The sequence below is a fragment of the Berghia stephanieae genome, chromosome 1 (genome assembly GCF_034508935.2).
Source record: "Berghia stephanieae isolate SIO BIC M18660-M18661 chromosome 1, UCSD_Bste_1.3, whole genome shotgun sequence".
Taxonomy (NCBI): domain Eukaryota; kingdom Metazoa; phylum Mollusca; class Gastropoda; order Nudibranchia; family Aeolidiidae; genus Berghia; species Berghia stephanieae.
The window spans coordinates 71,606,578-71,619,602 of NC_088360.1; the positions used below are offsets into that span (position 1 = coordinate 71,606,578).

The 13,025-nt window shown below is 35.5% G+C and overlaps 1 protein-coding gene and 1 long non-coding RNA gene across 4 annotated transcripts in view; both read left to right on the top strand.

Moving 5' to 3' along the window:
- The window catches only part of LOC144981136 (carboxypeptidase B-like), a 438,762-nt gene that overhangs the window by 212,073 nt on the left and 213,664 nt on the right, over window positions 1–13,025 (top strand). The gene's annotated exons all lie outside the window — the stretch shown is intronic.
- The window catches only part of LOC144964480 (uncharacterized), a 16,651-nt gene continuing 8,201 nt past the window's right edge, over window positions 4,576–13,025 (top strand). For both annotated transcript variants that reach the window (XR_013643853.1, XR_013643852.1), the window contains exon 1: window positions 4,576–4,764. This is a non-coding gene — a long non-coding RNA (uncharacterized LOC144964480). The remainder of the gene's footprint in view (window positions 4,765–13,025) is intronic.

Below are 13,025 nucleotides of genomic sequence, written 5' to 3' on the forward strand. Positions count from 1 at the left end.
ACAATAAGTATGAATCGATTTTAATCCTAAATTCCATTGTCATTGTGATAGCATTGTATGTTTTGCAATACATTAACCTTTTTCTTTTTTTTCTGTCGCCTTCTTTCATAGCGATCTATTCTGTAGATGGACAGCTTTTGACTTGACAAGCTAACATGTGATTAGTACATTTTATCTTTTTTTTCTCAGTTGATTTATGAGATTTGTTAACTATTATCCATTGCTTAAGCCACATTTTGACCATTAATTAATTTTGAGTGTTGTAAATTTGAATATTAAGCCATTTACATAATCAGTGACATGCTTTATGCATTTCAAAACGTCTTAAGCAAAATACATTAAATATAAATTCGATTGATTTATTAGAAATTGTTAACTATTAAGTGTTATCCATTCACAAGCTACATACATAATCATTAATTATATTGAGTGTAATAAATTTGAATAGTTCAGCCCTTTACAAAATCAATATCAAGCTTTATGCATTTGAAAACGCCTTAAGAAAAATTCTTAAGCGATTTTCAATGTATTAACTTTTTATTTCGTTTTTAATTGTGGTAATTACTTGTATCGAAAGATACAAGCCAGGTCACACTAATATTGCGAGGACTGTATTGCTGGAAGCATATCAAAATGAGATATCGGACCCTGAAGACTAAGTTCGGCAGTTCAAGGCGGGATATATTTTCACTAAAAACAATATCGTCTTCAATTCCAAGATGGATTTCGAAATAATACATCAAGTGGGTTATACTTATACATACATACATACATACATACATACATACATACATACATACATACATACATATATATATATGTGTATGTGTTAAGTTTCTTAGTCTAATTTTTGCCCCCATTATCATCCCTCCTTCCATAGATTTACTACATCGGAACCTGAATTATCCACATTATTTAGTTTACTTTATAGACATATTTTTCTCATGGAAGCTGCTCCAGGTCCTCGTCCATCTACACCCCCATATCCTTTCTGTACGCGCAAATTTATTTGGTTCTATGGGATCTGAGTTCTGTTGGTTTCTATCATAGAATTTATTCTGTAGATGGACAGCTTTTGACTTGACAAGAATACATGTGATTAGTCCATTTCCTCTTCATTTTTTCTCCCGGTTGATTTATGGGAATTGTTAACTATTGTTATGCATGGCTTAATCCACATTAATAATTAATTTCGATTATTATCAATTGAATACTTGAGAAACATACATAATTATAAACAGGCATATTGCATTTGAAAACGTCTTAGGCAAAATACATTAATAGAATAATTTTTTAGCGATTTTTATCCTAAATTCCATTATCATTGTGATAGTATATCTGGTGTGTTTTGCAGTGTAATAACTATTTAATTTCTTTTTTCTTTGTGGCAATTACTTGTTCCGGATGATACAAGCCGTGTAACACTAGCCCCTGAAGACAAAGTGCAACTTGACCAGTTTCATGGCTGGATATATTTCCACTAAAAACAATTATTGAATTCCTAGACGGATCTCCAACTATTTCAGTTTACATCAAGTGGACAAAAAGGTGGGTAATATATAATATATATATATATATATATATATAGGTGTTAAGTAGTGTGTTATCCACTTTGTCTAGAATATAATTTATGCCCCCATTATCATCCCTCTTTTTCATAGATTTATCACATCGGAACCTTAATTGTCTACATTATTTAGTTACTTTATACACTTATTATTCACATGGAAGCTGCTGCAGGTCCTCGTCAATCTACACCCCCATATCCTTTCTGTACGCGCAAATTTATTTGGTTCTATGGGTTCTGAGTTCTGTCGCTTTCTTTCATAGAATCTATTCTGTAGATGGACAGCTTGTGACTTGACAAGCCTACATGTGATTAGTCCATTTCCTCTTGTATTTTTCTCTCGGTTGATTTATGGGAATTAACTATTAAGTTTATACATGGCTTAATACACATTAAAAATCATTAATTTCGAGTATTATAAATTTGAATACTTGAGACACATACTAATCATAAAAGGCATAATGCATTTGAAAACTTCGTAGGCAAAATACATAAATAGAATAATTCTTAAGCAATTTTATCCTAAATTCCATTGTCATTGTAATAGTATATATAGTATGTTTTGCAGTGTAATAACTCTTCTTTTTTGTGGCAATTACTTGTTCCGGATGATACAAGCCGTGTAACACTAGCCCTGCGGGCACTGTATTGCTGGATGCATATCAAAACGGGATCTCGGCCCCTGAAGACAAAGTGCAACTTGACCAGTTTATGGCTGGATATATTTCCACTAAAAACAATTATTGAATTCCTAGACGGATCTCCAACTATTTCAATTTACATCAAGTGGACAAAACAGGTGGGTTAATTATATATATAGGTGTTAAGTAGTGTGTTATTCACTTTGTCTAGAATATAATTTATGCCCCCATTATCATCCCCTTTTTCCATAGATTTATCACATCGGAACCTGAATTATCTACATTATTTAGTTTACTTTATACACATCTTTTTTACATGGAAGCTGCTGCAGGTCCTCGTCCATCTACACTCCCATATCCTTTCTGTACGCGCAAATTTATTTGGTTCTTTGGGTTCTGAGTTCTGTCGCTTTCTTTCATAGAATCTATTCTGTAGATGGACAGCTTTTGACTTGACAAGAATACATGTGATTAGTCCATTTCCTCTTCATTTTTTCTCCCGGTTGATTTATGGGAATTGTTAACTATTGTTATGCATGGCTTAATCCACATTAAAAATCATTAATTTAGAGTATTTTAAATTTGAATACTTGAGACACATACATAATCATAAACAGGCATAATGCATTTGAAAACTTCGTAGGCAAAATACATTAATAGAATTATTCTTAAGCAACTTTTATCATAAATTCCATTGTCATTGTGATAGTATATCTAGTTTGTTTTGCAGTATAATAACTATTTCTTTTTTTTTGGCAATTATTTGTTCCGGATGATGCAAGCCGGGTAACACTAGCCCTGCGGAGACTGTATTGCTGGAGGCATATCAAAACGGGATCTCGGCCTGAAGACAAAGTGCAACTTGACCAGTTCATGGCTGGATATTTTTCCACTAAAAACAATTATTGAATTCCTAGACGGATCTCCAACCATTTCAGTTTACATCAAGTGGACAAAAGAGGTGGTTTAATTATATATATAGGTGTTAGTGTGTTATTCACTTTGTCTAGAATATAATTTATGCCCCCATTATCATCCCCTTTTTCCATAGATTTATCACATCGGAACCTGAATTATCTACATTATTTAGTTTACTTTATAGACATATTTTTAACATGGAAGCTGCTGCAGGTCCTCGTCCATCTACACCCCCATATCCTTTCTGTACGCGCAAATGTATTGGGTTCTGTGGGTTCTGAGTTCTGTCGCTTTCTTTCATAGAATCTATTCTGTAGATGGACAGCTTTTGACTTGACAAGCCTACATGTGATTAGTCCATTTCCCTCTTGTATTTTTCTCTCGGTTGATTAATGGGAATTGTTAACTATTAAGTGTTATGCATGGCTTAATCCACATTAAAAATCATTAATTTCGAGTATTTTAAATTTGAATAGTTGAGACACATACATAATTATAAACAGGCATATTGCATTTGAATACTTCTTAGGCAAAATACATTAATAGAATAATTCTTAAGCAATTTTTATCCTAAATTCCATTGACATTGTGATAGTATATCTAGTATGTTTTGCAGTGCAATAACTATTTTTTTTTTGGCAATTACATGTTCCGGATGATGCAAGCCGGGTAACACTAGCCCTGCGGAGACTGTATTGCTGGAGGCATATCAAAACGGGATCTCGGCCTGAAGACAAATTGCAACTTGACCAGATCATGGCTGGATATATTTACACTAAAAACAACTATTGAATTCCTAGACGGATCTCCAACTATTTCAATTTACATCAAGTGGACAAAAGAGGTTGGTTAATTATATATATAGGTGTTAAGTTGTGTGTTATCCATTTTGTCTAGATTATAATTTATGCCCCCATTATCATCCCCTTTTTCCATAGATTTATCACTTCGGAACCTGAATTATCTACATTATTTAGTTTACTTTATAGACATATTTTTCACATGGAAGCTGCTGCAGGTCCTCGTCCATCTACACCCCCATATCCTTTCTGTACGCGCAAATGTATTGGGTTCTATGGGTTCTGAGTTCTGTCGCTTTCCTTCATAGAATCTATTCTGTAGATGGACAGCTTTTGACTTGAAAAGCCTACATGTGATTAGTCCATTTTCTCTTGTTTTTTTTCTCTCGGTTGATTTATGGGAATTGTTAACTATCAAGTGTTATGCATGGCTTAATAATCATTAATTTCGAGTATTATAAATTTGAATACTTGAGAAACATACATAATTATAAACAGGCATATTGCATTTGAAAACGTCTTAGGCAAAATACATTAATAGAATAATTTTTTAGCGATTTTTATCATAAATTCCATTATCATTGTGATAGTATATCTAGTATGTTTTGCAGTATAATATTTCTTTTTTTTTGGCAATTACTTGTTCCGGATGATGCAAGCCGGGTAACACTAGCCCTGCGGAGACTGTATTGCTGGAGGCATATCAAAACGGGATCTCGGCATGAAGATAAAGTGCAACTTGACCAGTTCATTGCTGGATATATTTCCACTAAAAACAATTATTGAATTCCTAGACGGATCTCCAACCTTTTCAGTTTATATCAAGTGGACAAAAGAGGTGGGTTAATTATATATATAGGTGTTAAGTAGTGTGTTATCCACTTTGTCTAGAATATAATTAAGTCCCCATTATCATCCCCTTTTTCCATAGATTTGTTTGTGATTGTATTTTTGACAGGGGATATTTTTTTTTCCTGTAAATCCTCTGCCTGTTTGTTCTTGATTATTTATAATTTAGCTTATGATATCTTTAGGTTATGATTTTGATTGACATTTGTACTATTTTTGTTAGATTGCTTGTTTTTTTGTTTCAGCGGTCTCTCATATAACCTCAATTGTGTTGGAAGAGACCTAAAGCAACAAACAACAAAAATTTACTTTATAGACATATTTTTCACACGGAAGCTGCTGCAGGTCCTCGTCCATCTACACCCCGATATTCTTTCTGTACGCGCAAATGTATTGGGTTCTATGGGTTCTGAGTTCTGTCGCTTTCTTTCATAGAATCTATTCTGTAGATGGACAGCTTTTGACTTGACAAGCCTACATGTGATTAATCCATTTCCCTCTTGTATTTTCTCTCGGTTGATTTATGGGAATTGTTAACTGTTAAGTGTTATGCATGGCTTAATCCACATTAAAATAATTAATTTAGAGTATTTTAAATTTGAATACTTGAGACACATACATAATCATAAAAAGGCATAATGCATTTGAAAACTTCGTAGGCAAAATACATTAATAGAATAATTCTTAAGCTATTTTTATCCTAAAGTCCATTGTCATTGTGATAGTATATCTAGTATGTTTTGCAGTGTAATAACTATATCTTTTATCTCTTTGCCAATTACTTGTTACGGATGATGCAAGCCGGGTACACTAGCCATGCGGGGACTGTATTGCTGGAGTCATATCAAAACGGGATCTCGGCCCCTGAAGACAAAGTCCAAATTGACCAGTTCATGGCTGGATATATTTCCACTAAAAACAATTCCTAAATTCGAAGATGGATTTCCAAGTAATGTGTTATGCTCTAGTTCTTGAACATAATTTCTGCCGTCATCTTCCCCCACACCCTGTCTGTATGCACATAACTATTTGGTTCTATGGGTTCTGAGTTCTGTCGCGTTCTTTCATTGCGATCTATTCTGCAGATGGACAACTTTTGACTTGACTAGCCTATATGTGATTAGTACATTTTACCTTTTTTTTTCAGTTGACTCATGGGAATTGTTAACTATTAAGCGTTTTGCATTGCTGAACTCTCTCCTTACCAGCTATTTTCAATGATCTACCAGAAACTTCATACTAACCCAACACAAAAATAGATCTTTTGAACAGTGTATTAACGAGTAAATTCTATATTTTGTTTAGATAAAGGAGCTCTACAACACAGTTTTTATGGCTATAACAAAATGAAAGCAGAATAAGAATACAGTTGGCTGCATCATAACAAATGTGACGAATTTCCTATGAGTGGTAAGGTTAAGCCACATTCGGAATTATTAATTTTGAGTGTTATAAATATGAATAGTTAAGCCATATACATGGTAAAGAACGAGCTTCATGCATTTGAAAACGTCTTAGTCTTAGGCAAAATACATTTAAAAATAATTCTTAAGCGATTTTAATCCTAAATTTCATTGTCATTGCGATAGCATAGTATGTTTTGCAATGTATTAACTTTTTATTGCCCCTTGTGGTGTCCGGGTTCCCTCAACTGAAAGGGTACAAGAATAGCCCAACGTCAAGCCAGCGTGTCGTAAAACGCGTCTAATGTTGTATGACTCACCCTTTTTTGAGTCACCTTGTCCTCCAGTTTGGGGGTTCGAAGAATTTCTGCAATGACGGAATTTATGAAGGACAGCAGACAAAGCCGAAAAGACTCTGCTGACCCGATGACGTCTTAGCCAACCAAGCAGCTTTGAACAGCTCTCAGGTTGTGACTGAGAAGATACAAGCTGCGAAACCCACTGGACACAATCCGGACAGAAACCCCTCAGGAGGTTTGGGGAGATTTTATGTTCAGGAAGAGGAGACTGGGTTCATACACAGGGAGTAGGAATAATTCTAAGCAAGTTTGCCCAGAATAGTCCGTTCCCTTAATGGAAAAATTGTGCAAATCGTGTAACCAGCATGAAATTTTCACACAAAGTGCAGAATTTTATTAGGATTTCGAAAATAGGTGGCTCCAAGTTGAAATATAGCTGGAACCACGAGTTATTGCCCTTTAAAGGTGACAAAATACATTTTTTCAACATTTTATTTTTTTTTTCAAAAAATTACGGTTTTATAAATATTTTATAATGATGTGGTTATTTTGTTATTCCCTTGCGTACTTTGGACTCAGAAAATACTTTTCCATTTCAATTTTATTGAAATATATAAGAAAATACGAAATTCAATTGGGATTTTTCAGGAAATTTAAAAAATATATATCTCCTTCCTGGAAACTGTTTAAATGGTTTAGAATCTGACATATATTTGAAATGCCATGCATTTCAAAAACATTTTTTAATCTTCACATTCTCTAAAATCAAGCAATATTAATTTGATTAAAAAAACAAAAAACAAACAATAATAGACAATTCAACTGCCAAAGCAAGTACCCCTTCTCCTCCCGACACACACGTACAATCACTCTCAAACATAAGAGTACAATGTATCTCTATCATAAAGCAAATAACACGTTTAAATTTATATATATTGTACAATACATATTTATTCAATGAAGAATTGAACCATTTAAAACATTTTTTTCTGTGTACATATTTAACAGCAGCATTATTATAGATTTACATCCCTTTTTTAAAATTACATAGTTTGTTGAAAACATACAATTGAAAAACGTGTTTAAAGTCAATCATTGTCTCTAGAACATTGACCATTGCAGGCACATAACAGAGTACATGGAAGAGATGCCTTAACACAATTGCATCTTTTGGAGCATCCCTTTGATGAACAGTTTACATTTAATCAGATTTTGTGAGGCATGTGTAAGGTCAGTCAAAGTGGACCACTTTGGCATCCCATCTTCTTTCCAACCAAAATCTGATTTGGAAGGAAGACTAGGGACTTAAGCAAGGGAGCGTTTCCATACATAACGAGCTTGGTAAACTGCTCGATTTAAATGCTGTTTGAGAGCTTCACGAGTTGTAAAAAGTTCACGCCGGCATTCATTGACAGCAGATAAGTTGGTTGCTCTGTCAAACAACAAACAGACAAATCTCTGGATGATGTTGAAATACTTGTCTCTTTATAGAACTGGCAAATTCTTTTACTAGTTTCAGCTGTAATATCTTTTACCCTAGCATAGGAAATTGATAAACCCAGAGCAGACAGTTTATCAATAAGCCCTTTCTTTCTGGTTTTGTCAAAAACCATGACTCCTAAATAAACGGGGATTGGGGTTTCCTTGGACAACTGTTTTCTAGTGCTACCTGAATTTTGCGGGCTTTTGTTGTTGTGGTTCAACATGATAAGCTGTAAAATTGTCATGGTATGTCGATTTTGATGACCTAAACTTAGCGAACACTGACCACTTCAAATGCCATTCACAATTTTCACTAATTTGTGTGGTACACTATTGACAATGCTATCATGATCTATATTGAGGGGTGATATGAATGTATGATTTCTTATTTCTGGTCTGATAATATCAACTGCTTTTTGTATTGCAAGATCATCATTTGAATCTAAATTGGCAATAGCTGCTTGTGAAATAACATTCCCCTCTTTGAAAGTAAGCAAGACTTCCCGCCCATCCCTGTATTCCATTAAAGAAGGAACTCTCGATAGTAAATTTTCTTTGAATCTAGTTTTATGTACATATATATCCGACAAATTTATGGCATTCAATTTTGACAAAAGTAAATTGTAGAGATCATTCAGCTTAAACACATTTGTCTCTGTGCGAGCTTGTTGTTGATCAAAAAAATTGACAATATCCTGTTTGCATTCTGCAATGTGTGTTTTGTATTTGTTGTCTGAAGTATTTTTACATCTAAAATCGTCTGCTCTTCTGTGGAACAGTATAAGGCAAGGCTTATGATACTTTGCTTCCACCGCAATAAGATAACCCTCCGCAAATACTCTAAGAATACTTGTATCTGAAAGAAGGACAGCTTCCTCGTAGACTTTTTGTGAGAGAGCAAGAGTCCGGACCTCAGTCAATTCCCCTTCACAACCCTTACAAAACAAGCAGTGTTTGCTTACATCTGATGTGTTAAATGTGCCTCTAGTATCAGGACTTGCAACTGCTTCACTATTACATTGATTTATCTTCTTTGCAAGCCTTTTGAGTTTTGATTTATGAAACCTGTGTCTGCAATTCTTATGGTAAAGTCCATCTTTGTCTCTCAAAAAACTAACAAGACATTTCACAGGTTGGTTAATATTGAATTTCAATGCTATTGGCAATCTGTCTGAGTCATGAAAAAGTTTGATATCCTCAGAAATGGCAACATAAGTGTCTTCAATACAATTTAACTTGGTTGCTTTTTTAGGGTTTGTGAGAGGAGAATTTTCAATGGTTTCTTGACAAAACAGGCACTTCGACCAGTCAATTTCAGGGGAAGCTTGATCGAGTCTTGGAACTTTGTTCAGATTTTTACAGTCGACAATGGATGTCTGCCGCTTCTTTCCTCTTGCCATATTAGCGCATTCTAGGAAGGAAAGAAAAATAAATCAAAACCCCATGACATACTCAAGAGACAATATTTAAAATTATTTCCTACAAAAGTGTGAATTACGTAGTTTCTCAAGTTACAGAAAATGTTACCATCTTAAGGCGCTATAGGGTAGCTTGAGAGCTGACAGAATGAACAAGTTTGTGTGAGTGCGAGTGTGTGTGTGTGTGTGTGTGTATGCGTGTGAGTGTGTATTTGTGTGCGTGTTTGCGTGAGAAAGGTTAAACACATATTAGTTGACGGGGCTTGGATAGCTCAATGGTAAGATTTCTCTGCAAAACAACAATAAAACAACAACAACATCAACACACACACAACGAACACATACTTCCAAATACCTGTTAGAATGGAACTTTAGTCCTTGCAATCTTGACCATTCAACAAATCAAACTAGCATTCCCATTTGACGAGGTCCCCAGGCATGATGCTTATTAATTTTAAGGAAACAAAGGACTGAGGCTGGCAAGTAGAAATATAACAAACAAGTCAATACATTGTTTAAAAAAAAACAAACCTGAACATGCAAAAGGTAAAGCAATGTGTGTGAATATTAGCGTGTATTGGTAGAATTGTGTGTGGAGATGTTCTTTTTTTGATCAACAGAGTTAATAATAAATTAGTTGTGTTTTTTTCTTTCTCGGTCAGCAGTAATGATAAACACCGTTATTCTATCATCAATCATCGACAGGCTAATCTATATCTAATCGAATCTAAAAGGGTCTAAATTTAGTACTGACATAGCACATGTAACTTATATTATACTAAGATAGAAAAATATGTTCAGATCCAAGCATGGGCCATAATCTTACTCTATCTTTTGCATCCTGGAGGCTTATTGTGTGTGTAGAATGATATGACTGTGACTCAGCTTTGATCTGACCCAATTCTTTTTTCACAACGCAACTCTTTTGTCATACATTGCGCGATACTTACGCACTAGCATGCGCATAAAGCAAAATAACATCACGATGATATAAGACATTTATAATAGATGAAAAAGATTGTTCCTTACCTTTTCAATGAATATCGATTGCACAAAATAAAATTGTAGTTTGTTGACATCGTCCAAAAGGCAAAACTCATTCTCTCAGTTATTTTTTTAGACAACACATGATGCCATTGTCGGTAGATGGAGCTGTCGTTATCTTGAAGGGAGAGGCGGTGACAGATGACAAAACCACATTTCGATTTAGCATTATTGTACTGTACACAATGGTTGAAAGAAACCTCTTTAACTGCTTTAAATATTTTTTTTAGTCTCTTGTTGTTTTTTTTTCGTTTACAGGCGCTAAGACATCCTAGTACATACTTTGTAAAGGATAGGTCGTCCTAATGACTCATAGTTTTGTTGCACGGGCAAAAAAGGACAATTTTTATTGGGGTTTTTTCTGCGGTCAGAAGACCAAAAAAAAATGTTTTAAAATAATTAAAAGCTAGATTTTTGGTAAATAATAATGGAAAACATTAAAACAAACATATCTCCACGATCAAAAACTAATCAAGATGTTCTTAATGGGTGAGAATGTTTTTTTTTAATACTTTTGTCATCGAGCGCCAAAACGTCACAAAGTGCGCGTTTTCACTAGACTTTACGACGAATTTTAAGGTCTTTTCAATAAAAATTGTATTTGGAGCCACCTATTTTTCGAAACTTCATAATTTTCTGCACCAATTTGTATACTTAGTTTGCTGGTTACAAAAAGTGCACAAAACGCACGGAACTTGCCGCTAAGAAAACGGACTAGAAGTCACTGAGGATGGGAACAACACGGAGAAAGGATCATCATGTCGTCCTTTACAACACGGAGTAAGAAGATAAGCATGAACATGGTACAGATCTATGCCCCAACAAATGATGCAACAGATGAGGACAAAGATGCATTTCATAGTCTACTACTACTACAAGTCATTGATGAGTTGCCAAGGAAAGACATCAACATATTGATGGGAGATGCTAATGCTAAAGTAGGACAGGATAACGTAGGTTTTGAAGGTATCATGGGACGTCATGGCATGGGAGAGATGAACAACAATGGTGAGTTTTACAAATTTCTGTGCATTCAACAGTTTGGCGATTGTGGGATCAGTGTTTTCCCATAAGAGGATACACAACGCAACTTGGGTCTCGCCAAATGGTGTGACATGGAATAAGATTGATCATTTTTGTATCTCTCGAAGATTCAGACGTTCATTAGATGTTACAGTACGGAGAGGGGCAGATTTTGGATGAGACTACCACCTGCTATTGGAAAAGCTTAAGCTCTGACTCAGAAAACATGCGAACAGATCACACAAGAAGAAAATTCCAGGTGATCGAATGCACTAGATGGGGAAAAGAATGAGGAATTCAAACTACAATTGAGAAATAGATTCCAACCTCTTGCTGATCTCGAGGAGGACATAGATGTAGAGTCGCATTGGGCAAAGATCAAGGAAATCCACATAACTTGCCACGAGGTATTTGGGCGTAAAGAAATCAGAACATAAAGAATGGATAAGTCCAATCACCTTGGACCTTATTGAAAACAGGAGAACAAGGAAGCAACAGGTGAATGCAAGTCGAACAAGGGCTTCAAGACTGGATGCACGAGACCAGTATCGAGTTACAGCAAGGAAGTCGAAAGATCTGTGAAGAAAGACAAGAAAGCATTCATGAACAGACTTGCGGAGAAAGCAGAAGCAGCAGCGACAGGACACATGAGAATCCGTTATCAAACTACCAAGACACTTGCTGGAAAATATGAGAAACTAGAGGTACCAATCAAAGACAAAGATGGGAAAACTATTTTTTGAAAAGAGGCTCAAACTAAGCGATGGATGGAATATTTCAACTGCCTTCTGAACAGACCACCACCGGACAACCCGCCGGAAATTTTGCCTGCAAGGAATGAGCTACCAATTAGCTGTGATTCCCCCATCGATAGCAGAGATTGTGGGTGCCATTAACAAGATGAAAAGGGGGAAAGCTGCTAGACCAGACAAGATTCCACCGGAGGCTCTGAAAGTGGATGTTGAAAGAAATCCTGAGGCCCTTCACCCACTATTTGAGAGAATCTGGAATGACGCGATTTTCCCAAAGGATTGGAAGGAAGGACATCTTATCAGCTTCCGAAGAAAGGGGACCTCAGTAAGTGTAATAATTATCGAGGAATCACTCTTCTCTCTATCCCAGGAAATGTTTCCAACCGTGTTTTTCTAGAGAGAATTAAGAATGCAACCGATGCTAAACTGCGGGACGAACTGGCAGGTTTTCGGAAAAACCCTTCAACCACCGACCAGATTGTCTCTCTGCGAGTCATAGTGCAACAGTCTATAGAATAAAACTCCTCGTATTGTCAACTTTCTGGATTACGAGAAGGCTTTCGACAGTATTGACAGAGCAACATTGTGGAAAATTTTGGCACATTATGGACTCCCTGAAAAGATAGTCAACCTCAATAAGCAAATGTATGAAGGATCAAGTTGCAGGGTTGTACATGAAGATCAGCTTACTGACAGCTTTGAAATTTAGACTGATGTCAAGCAGGGATGCTTGCTCTCATCATTTCTGCTCATCCTTTCCAATGATTGGCTAATGAAGGAAACCTCCAAAGGGCGAAGAAATGGGATACAGTGGAGCCCCTGGACAAAG